This window comes from Podarcis gaigeae (genome assembly GCF_964106915.1).
Source record: "Podarcis gaigeae genome assembly, chromosome: 5".
Classification (NCBI taxonomy): domain Eukaryota; kingdom Metazoa; phylum Chordata; class Lepidosauria; order Squamata; family Lacertidae; genus Podarcis; species Podarcis gaigeae.
Window position 1 is genome coordinate 68,168,997 of NC_139681.1, and position 22,256 is coordinate 68,191,252.

The following is a 22,256-nucleotide window of genomic DNA, read 5'->3' on the forward strand; positions in this document are numbered from 1 at the left end:
AGCAAAACTCTCCTGACTACTAAAAATTTATTTTCTAGTACTTGCAGTAAGGGCCAGGATCTCTTGTTTTCTATTCACCCTTAGCAGAGAGGTGATGTGTGGGATGTAATCCCCTGGTACAGTCAAAAGCAACATTCCTTATTTCCCTAAAGGGGGCACAGGCAGGGGGACATCCAGTCAGTGTAACTTCCTGTTCCACTGGTCTGGAGCCTCCTCCCCCTGCATGTGATCCGGGAAATGGGCGTGGCTCTGACTGACTCCATAAAAGAGCCGAGTCATGCTGCCATTTTCTCAGTCTAGTTTGTCTTGCTTCACTTGCTCTCTTGCTTGTTGCTCTTTTGCTGCCATGTTGCTCTCTTGCAGCCATTTTGTTATCTTAATGTAATTTTGCTGTCTTCTGGCTTTCAGCCAGCAGCACGAGTTCACTCTCCCTATGAGATGAACTCACAGTTTCTTTATGTAACTACCAAGTAAAGTCTGCCTTTCAGGAATCGTATCGTGAACTGAAATGTGAGTAAACTTTTTGTTACTTTACTCAGAAACAAACTGTTACTTTACTCTTGTGTCAGAACAAACAAACTCAGAACAAACTGTTACTTTACTCTTGTGTCTTTATTCTTTTAAGAAGGAATAAAGGGAACACCAGGAAATAATCTTAACTAAGAGATTCAAATGAATCTGCAAACTAGCTTCCAGCTATATTGAGGGGAATCTACATCACTTCATTAGCGTGAGCAAAGGAAGGATAATACTTATTCAATATATCCTTTCCTACCATTTTTAACATTCCCACATAGTGTCATCCCCTGAATACACAAAGTATCAGTTTCTGTCTGGCAGAGAGATGGAGAAATCATTAAAACCATGATGGGCATTTCCCAGCTTCCAAAAGGTGTAAAATCACCTGGTGGTTGTGACTGATTTGTGATTGGTGGGACGCAGCCAGCTTTCGGTCAAAACCCACCTGGATCAAAAGGGCCCTTTGTCACTCCATGTCCCTCAAAGTCCATCATCTCACTTGACCACCAACAGTGCTACTCTTGTTAATTTCTTGAAGCAACGTTCTGCCTCTTCATCTGTCCTCTCCCTTTCTTCATATTTATTCTGAATAAGCTTCCTATAATTTGGCTGTTGGTGCCTTGGGTGTATTGGTGCCAAAGGTCTAAGGATTATTCTAACCCTCCTGTGCCTAGACATGCTATGAGTGGGGTTAGTTAGGGAAAAGAAAGCTGCAGTGGTCTCTGGAGAGAGACAGGTAAGCTGGGTGCTACTCTCTGCCTCTCCTTGTAAACTGAGTAAGGCTGGATTGAGAAACGTAAGCTTCATTAGTCTCTGGGAAGAGAGAAGTGAGCTGAGTGCTATCTCTGGTTTCCCTTATAGGTACAGGCACACCTCAGAGATATTGAAATAAAGTGAGTCACACACACACACATATATATTTGTTTCCCAGTGCATATAAAAGTTATGTTTACACTGACTATGCCATAGTCTGTTAAGCCAGACTGCCCCCTGGCTGCAGGGGCAGGAGAGGAAAAACCTGCCTCCATTCCTGTTATGTACTGAGTTGAATAGGATCCAAAATACAGCAGTCTGATTGGTCCTAGAACAATAGGATTCAGAATGCAGCGTCTGATTGGTCCTAGAACAATGCAGCAGTATGATTGGTTCACAGGAGCCACCCAATCCAGCTCCAGGCGGAAGTGAATCCACAACCTGATTGGCCTATAGGAGAATCCCGGAATTAGCCAATCACGTGCAGCCCATTGTGTAAATAATGCATATAAAGCAGATATTTTGGGGGAACTTTCATTCCTCCTCACCACTATGAGCTGAATAAAGAGCATGAAATCCACTCTTGACTCCAAGTATATTTCAATTCCCGTGTCCAGAAGAGGGGCAGTTGTGGAGTGCGGGCAACTTCCTTCCTCTGGAAGTGGCTGGGCTGCTTGCAGCTGCGCCCTCGCGAGGAACAATACCTGCAAAGCACAATATGTATGTCTGTATTTGCCTTGGATTCCTGGAAAGCACTCCAGGGCTAGAGGGAGTCTAAAGGGTAGAACTTAGCCTTTAGTATGCCTAGTCTGGAAAAAAGTAAAAAGCTTATTTGCCCCCCTTCAATTTCAGAAGCTTTCACTTCCTTGTCTCCTGCCCATGGAATCCCCAAAGTCTCCGAAGGTTTCCAGTGTTCTGCCATCTGAATTACCTGCCAGATTTTTTTTATTGTTTGCAAAAATGGTTGTACTCCCCCCCCCCCCCAAAAAAAAACACCCTGTATGCACTCATATTCCTTTTGAAACACCATGGGCATCCAAATCTCTTTCCCCACTGGCTATGTGTGTGTTAGATGACCAAAATGTTCATTGTTTACAGCTTCTGGGATTTAACCACAAATATATAGAATCCTGAGCTATGTGTTCATGAAACAAGCAGGTGAAATACAGGTATATGATGAAGCAAGTTCAGTGAATTCTGGGATTAAGGGCAAAAGCATGCACTGTATTTTAAAAGGTAATGCAAACACTGGGGCAGGAGTGCACCCGCAGAACAGAATCAATCAATCAAACCTACTGACTCCTCCCTGCAAATAGCAACTGAGGCTTTCGCCCCTCCAGCTGATCTTACGTCTGGATTCAGACACTTGAACATTTCCAGAAAAGTGAGCATTTGCTGTGGAGTATTGGCAAGTGAGGAAGAGTTAAGTACCCTATAAATTATCCTCTGCAAATGTTCCCATCCCCACAGAAACATTACAATGAAACTATTTCTGCTGCCTTTTTTTTCTTTTTGTAGGAGTGAGAGCACTTGAGTTCTGCACATAAATGCAAAGTCACAGCTATAGAACTATAGAGATATAGATTTCCTGGATCAAGAACTTATTCTTCCTTTGCCAGCCCCCACATCTGAATATCCCTCTCTGTTCTACTTTGAGCCTTTTACAGAGAAGAATTTTATTTCATATAGATAAATAGAAGGGGCGAGGGAGGGAACTGGTTGGCTGCAGTGCCTCACATACATTTAGTATCTTCTCAGTCTATATTGAGGCTGCGGCATGCTGGGTATTTTCCAAAGCATTTCATGAGAATCAAATTTGACAAGGCTAACTCGCAGGAGCAAAGCATTTATAAATAGGCAAGACCAAGAATACTTTTCCTTGTCCTTATTCATTCATTGGAAAGCCTTGAAATGATATTATTATAACCAAACAGGTGGCGTTATCACTTGGGAGGCAGCAGCAATCTAAGTATGTCAGTGCCCCACAAGGCAAATTACTAATTATAATTTGCTTTGTTAATAGCAAATGGACTCTGAGATGGAGTCTGCTCAAACACATTCACTACCATCAGGCTTAAGCAGTACCAATATTAGCCTACATTTAATTCAGGAAGTATTGTGCATCAGGATTACTGGTTTGCTGAAGGAAGTCAAGCATTGTTAAACCATTTATAAGGACAGAGACTAGGGTCCAGGATCTATTGTATCTTTAAAAAAACACCATTGTCTGTGAATAACAGAGGTAAGAAATAGGCCTAGTTCAGATAAATGGCCCTGCAGCCTCTATGTAAGGTCTTGTCTGTGTGCCAACTCCTTAGATGTTTGTTAGCTTGCTCACATTTCTTCTGAACTTCCTGCCTCTCTGCTTCTGAGTTTTCCGACTTTCTGTTTTGTCCACCAGACTGGTTGCTGCTGCTCTGCAACCCTCTTGCAGCCTTCTTGAGTAGTCTCTTGACCTTGTACCCAGGAGTGCAGTTGCCTCTGCCTTCCTAAGCTCTGCCTAGATCCTCCTAAGTGATCTAACAGAGTGCTCCATTCTAATTTGATTCCGTATGCATTTAAAGCCAAATATCAGACTCCCACTTTCCGAAACACTATGCAAAGTGAAGCATAGCTAGTGAAATTTATGCTTACATTATCTGAATTTTGCAGTGTAGTTCTCTGGCCAAACACTGTTTACAAAAAGGGGAAAGTTGCAATAAAATGAAGACATTAGTGAAGATAACATACAAAAGTACATTCTATTGGGGCGGGGGCAGGAATTGCTTGAAAAAATGTTTTTGTTAATCAAAGCTGCATATAAAAATGTGCTTATTAGAAGGAGTTCACAGTAAAGTGATGAGTTTTCTGTAAAAAAAGTTCACAAAATGCTGCAGAATTTAAGACTGGAAAAATTGAATGAACGCAAACTGATTCTATCCCTAATTCTAACTAACTAATTCTCAACTCTGCTGGTGCTCATGTGCTCAGTACTCTATAATATGTTCTGTGCTGTCTAGTTCTGGTATACTGCAATCAGAACTGACTGTGTTTTATTACAAAACAGCTGTTTGGTGCAATAATCACATGTAAATTTAAAAAATGAGAGGGGCAGGGCAAGGCTGTCTCTACCCTCACTAATTACTACCCCTACTATTGTAGCACTTCTGCCTGGTAAATTCATCCCTTACCATCTTCAGTTTTTCAGTTTCAGGACACTATTCTATCTTCTGAAAATATATTTTGTGGTTGAATTTGGCCTCCCCCAGCCGTATCCATTGATAAAGGCAGATTGTTGCAGTGACACACAAAACCCTAACAAAATAAAAATTTGAATATAGGTTACTGGGTGTTCGCTAGGCAAGGAGATCATGCATTCTTGTGTTACTTTAGCAGGTTTTTTCTTTCTCAAAAAGCAAAGGTTTTTAGGAGGCACTTTGCACATATTTTCCCTCAAGCAGCCCCAGATCATAATTTCTTCCTGCAGCTGGGAGAACATGACAAGGCTTTTCCCAGAAGCTTGTCACTGTTGATCATTTTCTCAGCTCAGATGGGGCTCACTCTAGCAGAAGTGCAAAGCACTTGCTCCCCATGGAACTGCAAATGTTGTCTTTCCAACAAAACTCAGATGCATTCCTTTCATAGCTATGCACAAGCTGCAGTCACTCTTTGCCCCTGCTGCCTCTCTTTTGTCTCTCAAATATTCGCTTTCCTTTCTTTCAATTTTTTAGGAACAAAGTGAAATTCCCCATGTAAATCATAAGGTGGCCGGCATTATAGAGTGATAAATAAGATGAACATATTCCAAAAAGGACAGGCTTTTCTTCCTATAAGAATTTTTAAAGAGACAGAACCACCATCCACCAGTGTGTCCCATTGAGAACTGAGCTGAAATTTCTCAGACTTTTTTTTTTTTGAGAGAGAGAGAATTTGAGATTTGTCTTTTTCTAAAAAGCAAAGAATACTTCACATAATTTTCTCCACCATTTTTTTTTTTTATGTTGCGGGTTGCCATCATCTTCCCTCAAACACCCTGGAATGGCACTAAGGGCATGTTCACACGACCACTTACTACTCATCCAGTTCACTCATTAGCCACAATTAATATCAGTCCTGTAGTTTATTGGCAACTGCTGCGTTTTTCTCAAATCATTTTCAATTTGACTTGAAAACATAAACCGCGTCCACTTCCTTCTTAAGAAAGGTGTGTGCATTTGAGAAAGCAGTTGCACACGCACAGATGAGCACACATTGCAGCCTCATCAGTTGGAGCTGGGGGGGGGGGAGAGTTGCAGAGGCAGGGAAACCCAAAAGGCCAAGTGGGTCACATGAAGACATTCCCGCCCCCTCTCTGATGTGAACAACACTGCACAAATGTGACTTGAAATGCAGTGGGAGGAAGTGATCTCACTGCATTTTAGCTGCTGATGTGAATCTGGCATTTCAGTGAATGCAGCAATAGTGGCATGACTGTTTCTGTTACTTGTGGCAGTAGCAATTGCTGTGGGAGGAATGGGGAGAGATAGGAAAAGAGAGAGAAGCTCTGCGGCAGCCACTGCTGATGGTAATGACTATTTGAGAAATGTAATGAAATGATATGCCCCTACCCCATGCAATTTCTCTGGCTACAAATAAGGTGGAGAATATCAAGAGGCTATTTGCTCACTGCTTTAGTTGACTCACATAGTACTTTGAGGATGATTATTATGACTGCACCTGCTAAAGCTCTGTCCATTTTGGTGCATAGCACCCCAAAAAGTGAACATTATCCTCAAGCTTCATATGCCTATTAAGAGTAGTTTATTTGTTTATGTTACTAAAGAAATGCTCCTGCTGCCACATATTTGCTTCACCACTCCCATGTTGTGGAAGTAACTTCCATTGTGTGTTTGTGTTATGTCATTTGCAAATTCCAAAATATAACTTTTGCACCTCGCCCTGCAAAGACATGCACAAGCTGTCCAGCATGGCAAGTCAGTGTGTCTCACTATGGCGGGGGATGGTGGCAGGCGGGATGAAAGTTTGACTTTGGACATCACAAAGGAGCATGGGGAAGAGGGAAGACATTTGCCCCTTAGTCAGATTATTTGACAGTCTGAAACTCGGTCATTTTTGAGAGTAAATGGAATATAAAAATCCTGGGAACTGTAGTATATGAAAGGTATTGGGAATTGTGTCTCTTTGGATGAAAACTACAGTTTCTTGGATTCTTTTTTTTTTGTCGGGGGTGCTTTAAATATATGGCCTTTACCTACAGTATCAAAAGATATGTAACCAAGGGTAGCCAATGTGGTGCCCACCAAATGTTTCTTGACTATAACTTCCTCATCCATGGCTATTGGCCATGCTGGCTGGGGCTGATGGGAGTCGTAACAACATCCGGTGGGCACTTCATTAGCTGTCCTTGATAGGAAGTGAGTGATAGTGTATTTTTTCTGTACTATTGCTATATTTCAGCTCCATTAAGGAGTACCTTCTCCTGTAAGTGAGACAGTAGCTCAGAATCTGTTCCTAATCAAAATTAGCTGGTCTTATCCATCAGCACATTAATGAAATGAAACAGGTATTGGCTTCATTTATATGCTGAAGCCTGAACTGAAACTACTACGTTTACCACTATCTCATCTTCATATACTGTTATCTCATGAAAAAGTTATTTTGTAGAATACCAACATTTTCATTACCTTTGTTTTTAATCTCCTTTCATCATCAGAGCTTATTTTAGGTATTAGGCGCTCCCACTGCAAAAATCATGCCAAAGGCAAGTCAGTCTTACATTTTCCATTTCAAACACCATCACTTTATCCATTAAAACAAAATTATATGTGCCTATTTAATTTGTTCCCCTAAATGCTATTTTCTGACTATTATAAAGGATAGTGATACCAATTTTCAACTAAATCGGCTACATCTCCACAATTAGCAATTAGAGCTTCTGTTCATCAGTACAGGTTGTGAGAAGATACGGTCTTTTGGAGCAATTTTGTCTCGTTCAGTTTGCTCTTAAAACAAATGGGTTCTTCTTAGTGATTCATTGTTGCAGACACCTTAGTACAACCTGCTCTATTTAATATTTGGCTAATTTTCAGTAATGAGAGGCATGTTGGAGGGTGTGCATGGGGATGGCAGAAGCATGCATCTTTCTAAGCAAAGCCCCGTTGTATTCAGTGGAGCTTACTCGCAGGTTCGTGTTCATAGGATCTCAGCCTGTGAATGAGATGAAGAGCTGGACTCTGAAAAGGAGAGGGAGAGAGTGTTACCTGTCTGCACATATGCACTTGAACTGGAGAGATGTCACTTGAAGGAGTTCAAAGGGTGATTAGCTGAAGCAGAGAAAGCAAAGTGGGAGCTCATTGGGCAGGTCTGTGAAGTATATCTGCTGTTTTGGGGCTTTCATACAAAGAGAAACTGGCTGACTTGGGTGAGTGATATACTCAGTAAGCTTCAGGCAACAGGGCTAGGCTAGGGAGCCCTCTAAGTCAGATTCTATACACATCTTTGACTATTTCACTAGTACTCAATCTTCTTTGCCAATATGACCTGATTACTCATCTTCAAACACCTATTCTTTTGATTGTAGATGTATCTCAAATGTAGGGTCAGCCAGTGAATTTTCTGGGCAGGGAGGCAGATTGAGGACAGACAGAAAATACTTTCCCACATAACACATTATCTTTTCGCAATACGTTGTTGCCAGATGTGATGGCTACTGGCTTGGGTGGCTTGGAATTGGACAAATTAATGGAGGAGGGCCGATCTAGGAGATATTAGCCATGACAGATAAATAGAACCTCCGTGTTTCCAACAGTATATCTGAATACCAAATGCTGAGTACTGGATGCTAGGGACCTGCCATGGAGGAGAATGCTGGACTACATGGATCAGCAGAGAAAGTGTTAGCTGGTTCATAACCATATCCACTTTTTAAGGTAATCTGTAGAGACAGTACCTGGAGCTGCGCTTCAAGAGGACACCAATTTGCATTTGTGAGAAGCTGCCTTTGTCTATGTGCAGAGTGCAGATCCTGTGGCTATATACCCAGGTAGTGTATTCTCATGTCAAAATGTGTCGTGTCATTGTCTATAGCTTGAGCTTTTAGGGGGTGACATCTGAGCTCTACATCAGGTGGCAAAATATCTTGTGTTGGCTGTGCTGAAGCTTGGCATAAGACAATCACTTGAAAATCTCAGCAGTGTGTCAAAGGCTCCAGGGAACAGAATGAGGCATAGCACAACAGTGCAATCCTATGCATGTCTGCTGAAAGAGAGAAAGAAAAAGAGGAAGGAAAGGGAAGAAATGATAGAAAAAAGTTGGGGTGGCAATGAAATAATTCATTGAAATGATATAAATAGAACAGTTCATTTCTCAAGACAAGACAAATCCTAGAGCTGGCCCTATAATTAGTTCTTTAGCTGTTATGGGGCTTTTCTTTATTCAGTAAATGCATGCATAGTTTGCATAGTATAAATAGGGATTTTATTTATAACTCCCAAGTCTCTACACTCAAATAATATTGGCTTCCTGTAACTATTTAGTTTAATTCTGCGCAAACCTATGTAATACAAAAGACATAAAAATTAGTATTTATACTATGGCTCCATAGCCTTTAATGATGTTCTAGTTCTAGAGATTTCCTCTACAGCAAGGTCAGTTATGCAGCTTTTGCTTAAATCACTTTAATTTGTTAGAATATATTAAATAGCTTCAGTACAATGTTTGGACTGTAATATTAGACTTTGTCTCCATTTTCATTAAATTGATTAGTTATTTAATATGAAAGCAGAATAATATGATTGCACTGGAAATCCCAAGAGATGGATTTAATCTCTTACTATATTGGTGGGTGGGGGAGGGAGGATATAGGCAACTCCAATTTTCCAGAATATTAACTGGTAAAAAAAAATCAGCAAAATAAAGATTTGTTATACTAAGTGGGGCTGAATGAGATGATATTGGTAGAGAGAGAGACTCTCTTCCTCTGTCACAACTGTTGAGTTTACAGGTTTTGCAAATCTTTGTAGCTTTACAGTGCAGTTTCATACATGACTCTTCAGAATATCAGTAAGCCAAATTGAGTTCAGTGGGGCTTAATGACAGGTAGGTGGGCAAAGGACTACAGCCTTAAAAACCTAAATGCATTCAGTGTTTTCTACAAGCCAGCCATTGAGTTGGTCTTCAAGCCAACAGCGGTAATGAGAACTCATTCCAGGTTCTCCACCTATCTGTCTATCTACTCAAACATTTATAAGCTGCCTTTCGAGTCCCCCAGGAGGTTAGTCAGACCACTGTTGACTACATGGTTAAGATATAAATTACTGGACAGGGAACCTAAGCAACCTTAAGTCTTGGGATGGGAGGACATTGATAGTGATTAGAGTTGGTTGAAGTTCTTTGCTAAGCAGAGAAGAAAAAGAGAGAAAACCACCTTGAATACTGTGTTGACAGTCAGAATGAAAACTTGTGTGTGTGTGTGAAAAATACACCTAAATATTTAGAATGTAGTGAAATAGCTGCTAAGTAATTGAAATGTCAATAGTTCTACTTTAGTGAAGTTGCAAAATTGCCTTCACATATCATTGATTCAGATTTGAAAAGAACTGTGTTGATGGACAAAACGTTCAACCAAATGGAAGAAGTAATGGGAACAAAATTGCATTTACACAGATATTCATGTGTTTTCCTTCCAGATGTCTGCAGTAAACTTCCAGTTTTTGAATTGCCTCTAAGACTAATCCAGCTATCTGCCAGGCAGCAATTAATTTTCTTGTGCTATGTTGCTCATGCAAAATACACTTCTCAAAATAAACAATTCCTTGTCCAAGAATTGACTAGATGAAGCAAACAAAAGGAAGGCTTCGGCATTCTTGTGGTCAGACTACTAGCAGACCCTGAAAAGGGTGCACAAATATTAGAAGTATTTCAATATTTCCCCCTTACGCCATACATTTTCTTATCTTGCTTCTAAACTGGAAGCTCCTAGCACTACTGAATCAATGCTCTTTCACTATAAGCTACACTACACACAGAATTTCAGCTGAATTCCCGTATTTTAGGGAGATAGGCACCTTTTGTATGCATTTTGCTATGTCCTAACCATACTAAGGGACATGACATATCAATGTGAGGAAAGAAATGTGCAGTTTTAATACCAATTTTTATCAATACTTTGCACTAAAACACTTTTTAATTGTCTATTGCATGGTTACCTGAATAACTTTTTGAAGTGTCCACTAAAATACATTGGTGCTAATTGAAAGATCAGCAAAAAATTAACCCTGTGTTTTAAAAAGCAGTATTCTTTTTAGATCACTTATATAGAAGCACTTTTTTTTAAAGGTGGGGAGGCTAACATGCCTCCCTAAAAGGGGCCTGATTACACCCCCCTGAAAATTCTTCACTCCCCCCAAGACCCTAAAAGGTAAAGGTAAAGGTACACCTGACCGTTAGGTCTGGTCACAGACGACTCTGGGGTTGCGCGCTCATCTCACTCTGTAGGCCAAGGGAGCCGGCGTTTGTCCACACACAGCTTCCGGGTCATGTGGCCAGTATGACTAAGCCGCTTCTGGTGAACCAGAGCAGCGCACGGAAACGCCATTTACCTTCCCTCCGGAGCGGTACCTATTTATCTACTTACACTTGACATGCTTTCGAACTGCAAGGTGGGCAGGAGCAGGGACCGAGCAACAGGAGTTCACCCCGTCGCGGGGATTCGAACCGCCGACCTTCTGATCAGCAAGCCCTAGGCTCTGTGGTTTAACCCACAGTGCCACCTGCGTCCCCAACCCCCCAAGATCCTACCAATATATAATTCTCTCCTTAGCTGATCTTCAGGAAACAGCTGAGGGGGGGGGGCAGAGGGAATGTCCTGTGTGTAAAGCATGTGGGGTAGTCACATCCACCACTGGTATGTGGTCCACTGGAGGTTGGCTGAAGAGGGCCAAAAAAGTGAGCCAAAACAGATGAATGGTGATAGACACACTCCATATGTTAAAACCGTACCCTTAGAAAGATGGACGAATACAGCTAAGGCGATCTACACCTTTAGATATTGCATTGTTGTTCGGCTCTTTTAAAAAAAGTCAGGTTTCCTGCGATCTGAAAAGAGAAAACACAGGAGAACAATGCTTTGGTGGCAATGTCATGTAGAGTTGTAAAAAGTGAGGGGGGGGGGGAGGTGTTTATTCCTGTGTAAATGGATATCATGAAGCACTCCCACAGTAAGGGAATGGACTGTCCCATGTTATTTCAAGTCTTCAGCTCTGCTGGAGTTTTAATTAAGATTTTCATTAAAAACGTATTGGGGTCAGAGCTTAGAGCTCAATTAAAGTCAATGGGATAAATGAAATGATGCACCTGAAAAGCTGAAGACCAAATATGGGGGGAAATTCACATACAGCAAGCTGATGTGATTTTCTTTATGTCGATGCAGGATTTAAATAGGTGTTTACTATTACTTTTTTGTTCACATATTCAAGCAGATTGACCTTTAAAAATTATATTAGTGTCCAAGGTCATACTTTATTGCATTGCCATTACTGTAGACCCCAGAAAAGATATTTGTGTACATGGATCACTATGATATAAGTAATAAGTAATAGCCTTAAATAAAGCTTATACCATAATATTAAACTGACATCATAATCAAATGCTTAATTGGCATTTCTCTGACCTCAGGACTGGATTGATAAGATATTTCTTTCAAATGTAAGAGAAAGAAGGTAGATCAGTGATGGCCAAACTTGGCCCTCCAGCTGTTTTGGGACTACAACTCCCATCATCCCCAGCTAACAGGACCAGTGGTCAGGGATGATGGAAATTGTAGTCCCAAAACGGCTGGAGGGCCAAGTTTGGTCATCACTGAGGTAGATGATCTGTATTGTTGATGAGGAAAATATTCAGAAAGAAGAAGCAACTGACATGAAAGCAAAGAATCTTCCTTGAACTGAAACTAAGAAGCTAATCCTATGCATGTTTATCCTGTGGGAATAAGCCCCACTGAACATGATAGGATGTTCTTCCAAGTAAATATGCTTATGATTGTACTGCACAGGACTATAGAATGAAATTAAAAGTTTAAAATAAGATTTTAAGGCACTGAGCTATATACATATATGCAGAGCAGCTATATCCACCCCCCATTTTTCCTATCTTTTTCTGCTATGCTGTCCAGGGTTGGGCATCTGATACAGCCAGCTTTCAGAACTGGGTGATTAATGGAGGCACATAGGACTGGATCCCTCTGAGATTTGTGGATGGGCTGTGATGTGATTGACCACATCAGAACCCATTTTAGCCAGTGTCACACTGAGGTTTGTGCTGCCCTGTGGTGAAAACAGCTGCAGGACAGTTGCATACTTAAAAGTTTAAAAAGAACAAAGGCTTTATTGTGCTCTACGTGTAATAAAGGACTATGATCAAGTCCTTTGGAAGGGGCACTGGGCTTTCATCTCAGTTTAATTAATACTTTGCTGAAAATGACTGACAGATAATAATTAATAGGGTGGTAATGAAAGACTAATAAGGACACTGGAACTAAATGGTTGTATATGCGACAGAAAATTTGAACCGCAAGAGGGATAATGGGGAGACGATGAAAGAGTGAGAACATCTTCTTATCCAGGGGTGAAGAAACTGTGGCCCTCCAACTGTTGTTGGACTACAACTTCAGTCAGACCTAACTATAGGCCATACTAGCTGATGGGACATGGAGATACCTGGAGTGCCACGGGCTCCTCCCCCCTTCTATAACCAGAAGTATATCTGTTCTTAGAGATTATTCTTGGAGATGATGATTGAGATTTGGTAGTGCATAGAATATTCATTCAGAATATATTGAAAGCAAAATGAGAGAATAAGGCCAAACTATAGTCCAAGTCTCTTGGGTGAAAAGCAATGACAAACCTAGACAGCATCTTAAAAAGTAGAGACATCACCTTGCCAACAAAGGACCGTATAGTTAAAGCTATGGTTTTCCCAGTAGTGATGTGTGGAAGTGGGAGCTGGACCATAAAGAAGGCCAATCGCAGAAGAATTGATGCTTTTGAATTATGGTGCTGGAGGAGACTCTTGAGAGTCCCATGGACTGCAAGAAGAACAAACCAATCCATTCTTAAGGAAATCTGCCCTGAGTGCTCACTGGAAGGACAGATCCTGAAGCTGAGGCTCCAATACTTTGGCCACCTCATGAGAAGAGAAGACTCCCTGGAGAAGACCCTGATGTTGGGAAAGATGGAGGGCACAAGGAGAAGGAGACGACAGAGGAGGAGATGGTTGGATAGTGTTCTCGAAGCTACCAGCATGAGTTTGACCAAACTGCGGGAGGCAGAGGAAGACTGGAGTGCCTGGCGTGCTCTGGTTCATGGGGTCACAAAGAGTCGGACACGACTAAACGACTAAACAACAACAAACTGCACAGAATATTCATTCAGAATATATTGAAAGCAAAATGAGGGAATAAGGCCAATAAGTTAAGGATGGAGAACCACTAACTCTGCAACTACAGTTCCTATAATCCCTGGTACCTGGAGGACCACAGGTTCCCCATTTCAGGTCTAGATGGAAATCAGGCATAAGGATATCCTGCTGGATCAGGCCCATGGCCCATCTAGTTCAGCATCCTAGTCTCACAGGGGCCACCTAGATGGGAACCCCTCAAGGAGGACCTGAGTGCAAGAGCACTCTCTTCACTTGTGGTTTACAGCAACTGGTATTTGGAAGCACAGAGGCATCAAACGGGGGGAAATTGAGGGATCAGTTATGGTACATGTTCACTCTATAAGCTGCATTTTTCCTGTGCCCATTGTACCAGCTGTTAGTATAAAAGGGTTCGATGGGCAGCTTGTCATTTCAAATAGCTCCTCACTTATACTTAATGCATTGTATTTATTCAGTTACAAATCTATTGAGATTTCCTTTTTTATCTAATCCAGGTGATAGCAGGCAACAGATGCTGTAAAAATAGTGTTTTTGAGCATTATGCTTTAGCCAAGTCATTTGTAAACTACTGTGGTGGTAATCACTTTCGGAAGTCATTTAAATGCACTTGTTTGAGTCCTTTATATATTCCATCCTTATCTCATTTGACCAAATGTTTTGGAAGGCTAAGCCTTCCAAATGTAGACTCTAGTGCAGGAAAAAGCAGAATGTTGAACCCATTTGATACCGTATCCAAAAACAATTTGATTTAAAAAAATCTGGCAGAATGTCACTACCTTGAAGCAGAAACTGTTAGGCTGGCATTCAAATTTGTATATGCTCTGAGAGCAAGTAGGGATATTTGCCAATATATCCCAGCCAATGTATTGACTTTTCCACTTTGACCAGAAAAGCAATTTTGAATGACTTTCATGTTGGATCCAAGAAAAAAGAAAGAGATTGGAGAAGTCCATTCTGAGTATGTGTCAGGATAATGGATGAACCCAAACTGTACATGATTTGGGATTCAGTAAGGGTAGCCTCAGATATAGTTAGAAGACTGCTAAAATCCTTGCAAGAATTTTGCCAGCCACAGCTAATGAGATACCTCAATAGTTTCCACAATTTGTTCTGTCATCTTTTTTAAAAAAGGTTGATAATTTTGGCATCCCTAAAATCTGCTGGGATCTCCTCTCTCTCCCAATTTTTTTCAAGGAATTTGTGAAGTTGTTGTGTAAGTTCAATTCCACCCACTTTGAAGACTTTGGCAGGTATCCCATCAAGTCTTCTGGCTTTTTTTGGGGGGGGGGAATTAATAGCTGTACACAACTCTCCCAGATTTGAAGACACTGCAAGCTCATCTCTAATTCGTTTTTGCGGAATTTGTGAAATGACCTCAGCAGCTATGGGGGAGTTGCGGTTAAGGAGATGCTGGTAATGTTCTTTCCAGCACAATGCAATAGCTTCTTTATCTTTTAGAAGTGTGGTATTGTGTTGAACGTAGGGGGCATATGCTATGATTTATTGGCCCATAGATGGTCTTTGAGGCTTTAAAGAAGCTCTGTGCATCTTGAGTATCAGCTAAGTGCTGGATCCCTAGAGCTTTTTTTTAAACCCACCACGTGTTCTTTAGTTCTCTGGGGGGGTTTTTGAATCTCAGCCTTAGCATTGGCATACTGTTTTTTTTCTTAGTGGTGCAGTTTCTATCCCTTTGGCAGATCTGAAAGGCTTTCCTTTTCTTGTTGATAATGCATTCAATCTCACTTTCATTCTCACCAAACCAACCCTAGTGTTTCTTGGTTTGGTATGTTTGTTCACAGACTGCAATAATGGATGTTTTTAGCTTGGTCCAGTGTTCCTCAATGTTGTCAGGGAACTTGGAAAGCAGATGGTCCTTAAGAGTCGTTTGCAGGCAATCCTGTTTAATAGGATCTTGAAGGGCTTGATTGTTCATTTTGCTCCTTGGTTTCCTTCCTTGAATCCTGAGTTGACGTATAATATTGACAGCCCTCATGGAACATATTAATTGGTGATGTGTCCAGCAGTTGTCAGCACTCATCATAGCTCTGGTAAAGAGCATATTGTAGGAATGAAAATCACGGGAGACGAGTAATAGGTGTCATGTGAGAGGCGTCTGCCGGGGAAGCCCCGGGAACTCTCTTTTATTGAATATTACAAACATTGCCACAGGTGTGGTTGTGGCTGATTGGTTGATACAAACACAAAGAAACTCATTGCCTATTGGTTAATGCAAATGCAAGGCGGGAATTACATGTGAGGGGTGGGAATTACATGTGAACATTAATCACTGGTAGATTAAAGGCTGGGAAACGAGGTTGGGACTAGACAAGCATGAAACCTCCTAACTAAAGATTAATATGGCATGAAACAATTACTAATGATTGATCATAACATGAAAGAATACAATAATCAAGTTCTATAGATGTGGTCAGCTATGCATGGAGTACAAGTCACCATGAACTTTAGGTGAACGGAGCGATGAGGGAATGTCTTGGTGTTTGGAGCAGGTTCGTACAGTGTGTGCAGAAACAGAGAGAAGATTATAAGCGAGACTTCCCAGAATGACAGAGAAAAGAAGCAATACTTCCCATAGCAAGACTTCCCATAAGGCCACAGTTATGTGTAGAAAGAGATGCAATGCTTCCCTATAATGCAACAGTTATGTGCAGAGGGAAAACATATGTGCAGAAGGAAAACTTCCCTTTATCTCCCCCTTTCTTTTCTTTTTTGCGAGGCGTTCTGGGTAAATAAGGCAAAAATATTTCGGGATTAGTGGTGTGCCAGCGAATGCCCAAAATAAGTTCGCCAGGGAGGATGGGACAGAAGATACTACGAGATACGTGGTTTGCCAACGCATGCTCGAAATAAATCTGCCCATATCTCCCCTTTGGTTTACTGTTGGTGTTGCCATTTCGCAAAATAAGCAGCAAGGATTTTATTGGGTGGCTGAGGGGGAGAGAGAAGCCGAGAGAAAAGACTTATGAGGCCAGGAATGCATTGGAGGAAGCAGCAAAACAAAATTAATATACATATAATAACAATGGCATATTGAAAAAGACTATGAAGCCAAGTAAAGTTTGGCAACCAAGCGGTAAGCCACTGGGTGAAAGAATCCCAGAAAGCAGGAAAACCAACATCCTGTTTGATGTGATGTGTGAGATTTTGCAAATGAGAGATTTGTTTTTGGATAGCCTTAGAATTGTCAGTGATATTAAAGCAGCACATATTTTCGACTTGTTCGCATCTGTAGTAATGGAGCATCAATAGGTAATCGATAGCAGCGCGGTAAGAGTCCATGACGCAATTCACTCTGTTCTTTATTCAAAAGGTGAAGAGCTTGTGAAGTAGAATTCAAGGCTTTTGCTGCGGAGCAAGCTAAAGAGTTAATATTCCTGCTATTTCGTACAGCCAATCCAGGAACTCCTAAAAGAGAGACAGCTAGAGAGAAATATTCAGATCTGCTAGGGAGAAAAACAAAATCGTTATAATCATTAGTCAATTGCACAGAGCGTCAATATCGAGAGCGGGACAAATGATGCTTTTTTGGTAAAATAATTGACATACGGCTTAAGCAGCAGGGCGTGCCATGGCTAATGTTTGCAGGAATGTAATTAAACGTGAAGCCTGGACATGACCAAAACCAGCCGTCAGGCAGCTCTGTGTATTTATATATATATGAAATATTTACATAATCAGAACAATTGAAGTTATCCTTGCCCATTTTCACACTGTTGGTTTTTGTGCAGTTCACCATACGGGCACAAGTAACATTAAAGGAAGCCACGTATGGGGTCATGGAATTGGCTGCGTAGAGAAATGATGCAAAACTTTAACAGCAGCTGCCAGCTCAGAATGCTGGGCAAACTTCTGTGGAAGAATGTAGAGGCTGTGCCATTTATCATTTTGTTGCCATGCAACGACCCCCCTGGAGGGGGCTCCATTAATAAACACAGTAAGGGCATCCAACAGGACAGGGCTACTGCGCTATGCTTAAATTCACTTTCAAAAACTACATATTGAGCAGCAGATAAAAGCATTTGGTTGGCTGCCAAATTTGGATTGGCTCTGGCAAGCAAGGACATGGCATGGCTCTGGTTGCCAATTTCCGCACAGGATTGAATCATCTGAGCCGGATCGTATTTAGGACGGTTAATGATTGACTGCAAAGCCTTCTTACAGTCGGTGTTTGCATTTTCAAAAGCCAATTTTTTCATCAGTTCATTCTGGGCGGTAGTATTATCAACCTGCCTGGTGACTGCTTCTTTCAATCTATCTATAAATTGATGGTAGGGCTCTGAATGCTGTTGTTTAATATTAACAAAAGAGCTAATAGGGAAAGCAGAAGGCAATTCCCCAGCTCACACAGATTCCTCCTCTAAGGACAGAATTCCTTTCTGCCTAGCCAGAGAAAGTGAGGTGCGCACAGCTCCTGTAGGAGAGCACACAGGGGTTGTGGCAGGCAAAGCAGGCAAAGGAGGAAGGGGAGGGGTGGATGGGTTTGTGGGCTGAGGTGTAGGGAGGGGTTGGCAAGGCTGCAATGGAGGCAAAAGCTTAGGATAAGGAGGGGGGGGGATTGTCTGCTACAGCCAGAAGGGCAGGGGCCGAAGGAGACGCCTGGGGTCCTAATTTAGCAATGGCAGCTGCACATTTCTGCCAGGTGAGCAGACAATGAATTGGAGCCCTCGGTTCTGCAAAGAGGGTCTTCCCGATCTTTTGCCAAGTCCCCACCTCAAGAGACCCCCTTTCGGGGTAGGAGGGACACTGGCAAGCGATCTCACAAAGCAGTTGTTCAATTTCTTTTAAGGAAACATGAACACCCACAACCCGCTGTCTAACTAGAGAAAGCATTTCCCTGGCATGTTCTTTCTGCGATTTAGTCAAATCGCCCCCCATACTCACGAAGTAAGCGCGCTGAGACTTTTCCAGTCGAGTGAAGTACAGGGGCTAGGCTGCGTAAGGGATCTGGCACATCGGGGGTCACCAGATGTAGGAATGAAAATCACGGGAGACGAGTAGTAGGTGTCATGTGAGAGGCGTCTGCCGGGGAAGCCCCGGGAACTCTCTTTTATTGAATATTACAAACATTGCCACAGGTGTGGTTGTGGCTGATTGGTTGATACAAACACAAGGAAACTCATTGCCTATTGGTTAATGCAAATGCAAGGCGGGAATTACATGTGAGGGGTGGGAATTACATGTGAACATTAATCACTGGTAGATTAAAGGCTGGGAAACGAGGTTGGGACTAGGCAAGCATGAAACCTCCTAACTAAAGATTAATATGGCATGAAACAATTACTAATGATTGATCATAACATGAAAGAATACAATAATCAAGTTCTATAGATGTGGTCAGCTATGCATGGAGTACAAGTCACCATGAACTTTAGGTGAACGGAGCGATGAGGGAATGTCTTGGTGTTTGGAGCAGGTTCGTACAGTGTGTGCAGAAACAGAGAGAAGATTATAAGCGAGACTTCCCAGAATGCAAGAGAAAAGAAGCAATACTTCCCATAGCAAGACTTCCCATAAGGCCACAGTTATGTGTAGAAAGAGATGCAATGCTTCCCTATAATGCAACAGTTATGTGCAGAGGGAAAACATATGTGCAGAAGGAAAACTTCCCTTTAGCATATCACAGTGATCTTCAGCTCAGACAATTACATAGTGTAAGAGGTGCCAGTGATTTGACCGAGGATGCATCCCTGATGTTTTTTTTAAAAAAAATTGTCGAAAGAGTGTGTTGGTAATAACAAGGTTGTGTGCCAAACAAATAGTCAAAAGTAAGATTCCATTCTGGTTGCTGTTGCCAATTCCTTCTTTCCCAATAGTCCCTGACCACAGATCAAAATCTCGCCCAACTCTTGCATTAAAATCACCCAGGAGAATAATTTTATACTCCTTAAGCATCTCTTATAGAATGGCATCCAGCTGAGAATAAAAATTTTCTTTAAAATCTTTATTGGCTTCCAGTGTTGGTGCATAAGCGCCTAAAATAATAGCCTTTTGGTTTTTGGCAAGTTTTATTCAAAGGGTTGAAAGTTGCTCTTTAATGCTGGTAGGGACTTCTGACAAGAGCTTTACAAGATCATAGGTGTCAGGTGCCGGTGTGGTTGCTCAAGAGCAAACAGGCAAGACTCCGACCTGTCTTTTTCAGGCTTTATTCTTAGTGCAAACTATTTACAGTGAAGAGCGTCGTAAGTTCATGTCCAGCTCAATTGCTAGCAGAATCTGGGAGTGGTCAGTCTTTGTACCTCCCCCAGCATAACAGTCGCGTGACCCCCAACCTTCTCCGCCCCTCCCTGCGCCGAAACCTACTGCACAGAATGGGCACTGGCAAAGGGGTACTTCCCTCCTCTCCTGTTTGCTCAAGGTTTGGTGTTGAGGCTCTCCCTAGCATCCCCTGGTCGCTGCACCTCCTCTCCACTGGAGGTGGGGCTTCCCTCCTCGCCGGAGGAGGAACTGCTTCACAAGATTTTTGGAGATTCCCTGTAACACAACTGCCCTTCCATCTCTCACCTCTGAGCTGATGGCAGTTCCCTGACAATAGGCATATATGTATATAGACACCCCTATTTAGAACAGAGAAAAATCTTACTTCAAAAATAAAGTGGTCAACCACCCCTCCTCCATTTTCCAAATGGGACTAACCCCCTCCCCAAAAAAGAACCACTGCCTATTGCACTGATACATTCTTCTACCCCTGAAAGGCATGAAGGCCCTTGAAACAGTACAGGTAAAAAGCTTATTTTTCTCTTCTTTGATCACATCCATGTTGAGGATCTAATTCTATTGGCTGAGGAATGTAAAATCTCCAGACTGAATGCTACTTGGTGCTAAAATTACATTATTATCCAAAAGTAGAATGATACTGACATGTGAGCTCTATACAGATTACTTCTTCACTAAATATAACTGTGAAAATATTGGCTAAAGTATCTATAGCAAATAGACTGTAGAGAAAGTGATTTGTCAATTGATCCACACACTGCCCAAACTAGCTTTTTCAATGGCAGAAATTTCTCTGGCTAGATAATATTCCTGCTTGATAGCATGAACTTCTGTATAAATCACCACCTTCCCCTGCCTTTGATTCCATGGAGGTAGATAACAAATTTCAGAAGCTTGGACTTGAAATTTACAAGGTGACTCAATCAATTCACAATCTGGGAGATGCTGCATAATACACACTAGAGAGCTCTTTGTTTTCCATTCTGATTACACACCACACTTTGTTCTGTTTAGCCAAAAATACCAAGAAATGTTTGTTTAGCCTCTTTCTTTTCACACTAGCTATATTTATCAGCAAAGCTGTTGATGTTGAATCCAGTAATAGAACAAGAGAGAAAACATATATAGGCACACATTTGTTGCACGTACAGTGTTGGTTTCATATAACAGTAGTTCGTGAAGTCATGGCAAGTATAAGTCTTGTCCATTAGAACTTCCTGATGTGTTTGTTATCCAGGTCCTGACCATATTGGGTGCCTTCCAAGAGGTGTCTATTGTGAGGTTATTTTTTGGTGCCTTTTAACATAGACTTCTGGCCCTTAATTTGAAGGGCTTTAAGTACTTGTGATCATTTTTAGTGGGCAGGTTCTGTACAACCTGTATTTTATTTGTACGTATGTGGGTTTTTAAAAAATAGGTTTTTATTGGTTTGTTTGTTGCAGCTGGTTTTAATGATTATACTGTGTATATTTTTTAAAAAAATATGTTTTTATTGGTTTGTTGCAACTGGTTTTAATTATTATACTGTGCTGTAAGCCACTTTGAGTCACTTTTTTGAGTGAAGTAATAATAGTATTAATTAAACAAGTTTGTGTTCATCTTGCATGCAAGTCCTTTGCAGCATCCACATTATGTCTTAAAAATGCCAACCTGCATTTCTAGTGGAAATCCAATGTTAAAAGTGACTCATTTGCAGTATCACAATTACAGTGTTATGCCTCTACCATTTGCTTGTAGGTAAGTCTCATTTATTTAAAGTAAATACCATTTATTTTTGGACACGACTGATGTGGTAAACAATTCCTTGAGATGCTGCACTGCTAATTTTGCGTCTGCTTTAGTCTGCAATCTCAAGCATATATCCCTGGAACTGAAAGTAAGACCTATTGAATTTGGAAGTTTTCTGATTAAGCTCACTCAGGATTGCTCTGATTAGTACATTACTGTAGGTTAGTACACTACCTTTGACAAGCTGAACAGCAGCAACTCCAAGACTGTTATGGCTTAAATTGCAGCAGGGTCAGTTCCTCCCACTGCATTTCAAGTTGCATTTGCTGCACCACATCAGGGAGTTGGCAAGGGTGTCTTCACCCAATAAACAATATCTGATCTGTTTCCCCAGCTCTGCAGTCCCTCCATACTCATATTCAAGGAATATGGCACAGGATACATCTGGATTGTGCCAACATCACATGTACTCAGCTTCAAACACCAGTAGTGGGAGTGCATTGAAGCCAGAGTAAGTGTGCGCAAGAGATCAGTTGCAAATCATGAAAAATCCCTTAACTCTGAAGGTCTTTTCTCAAATAAGTATACTTCCCCATGCATCGCTTTGTATC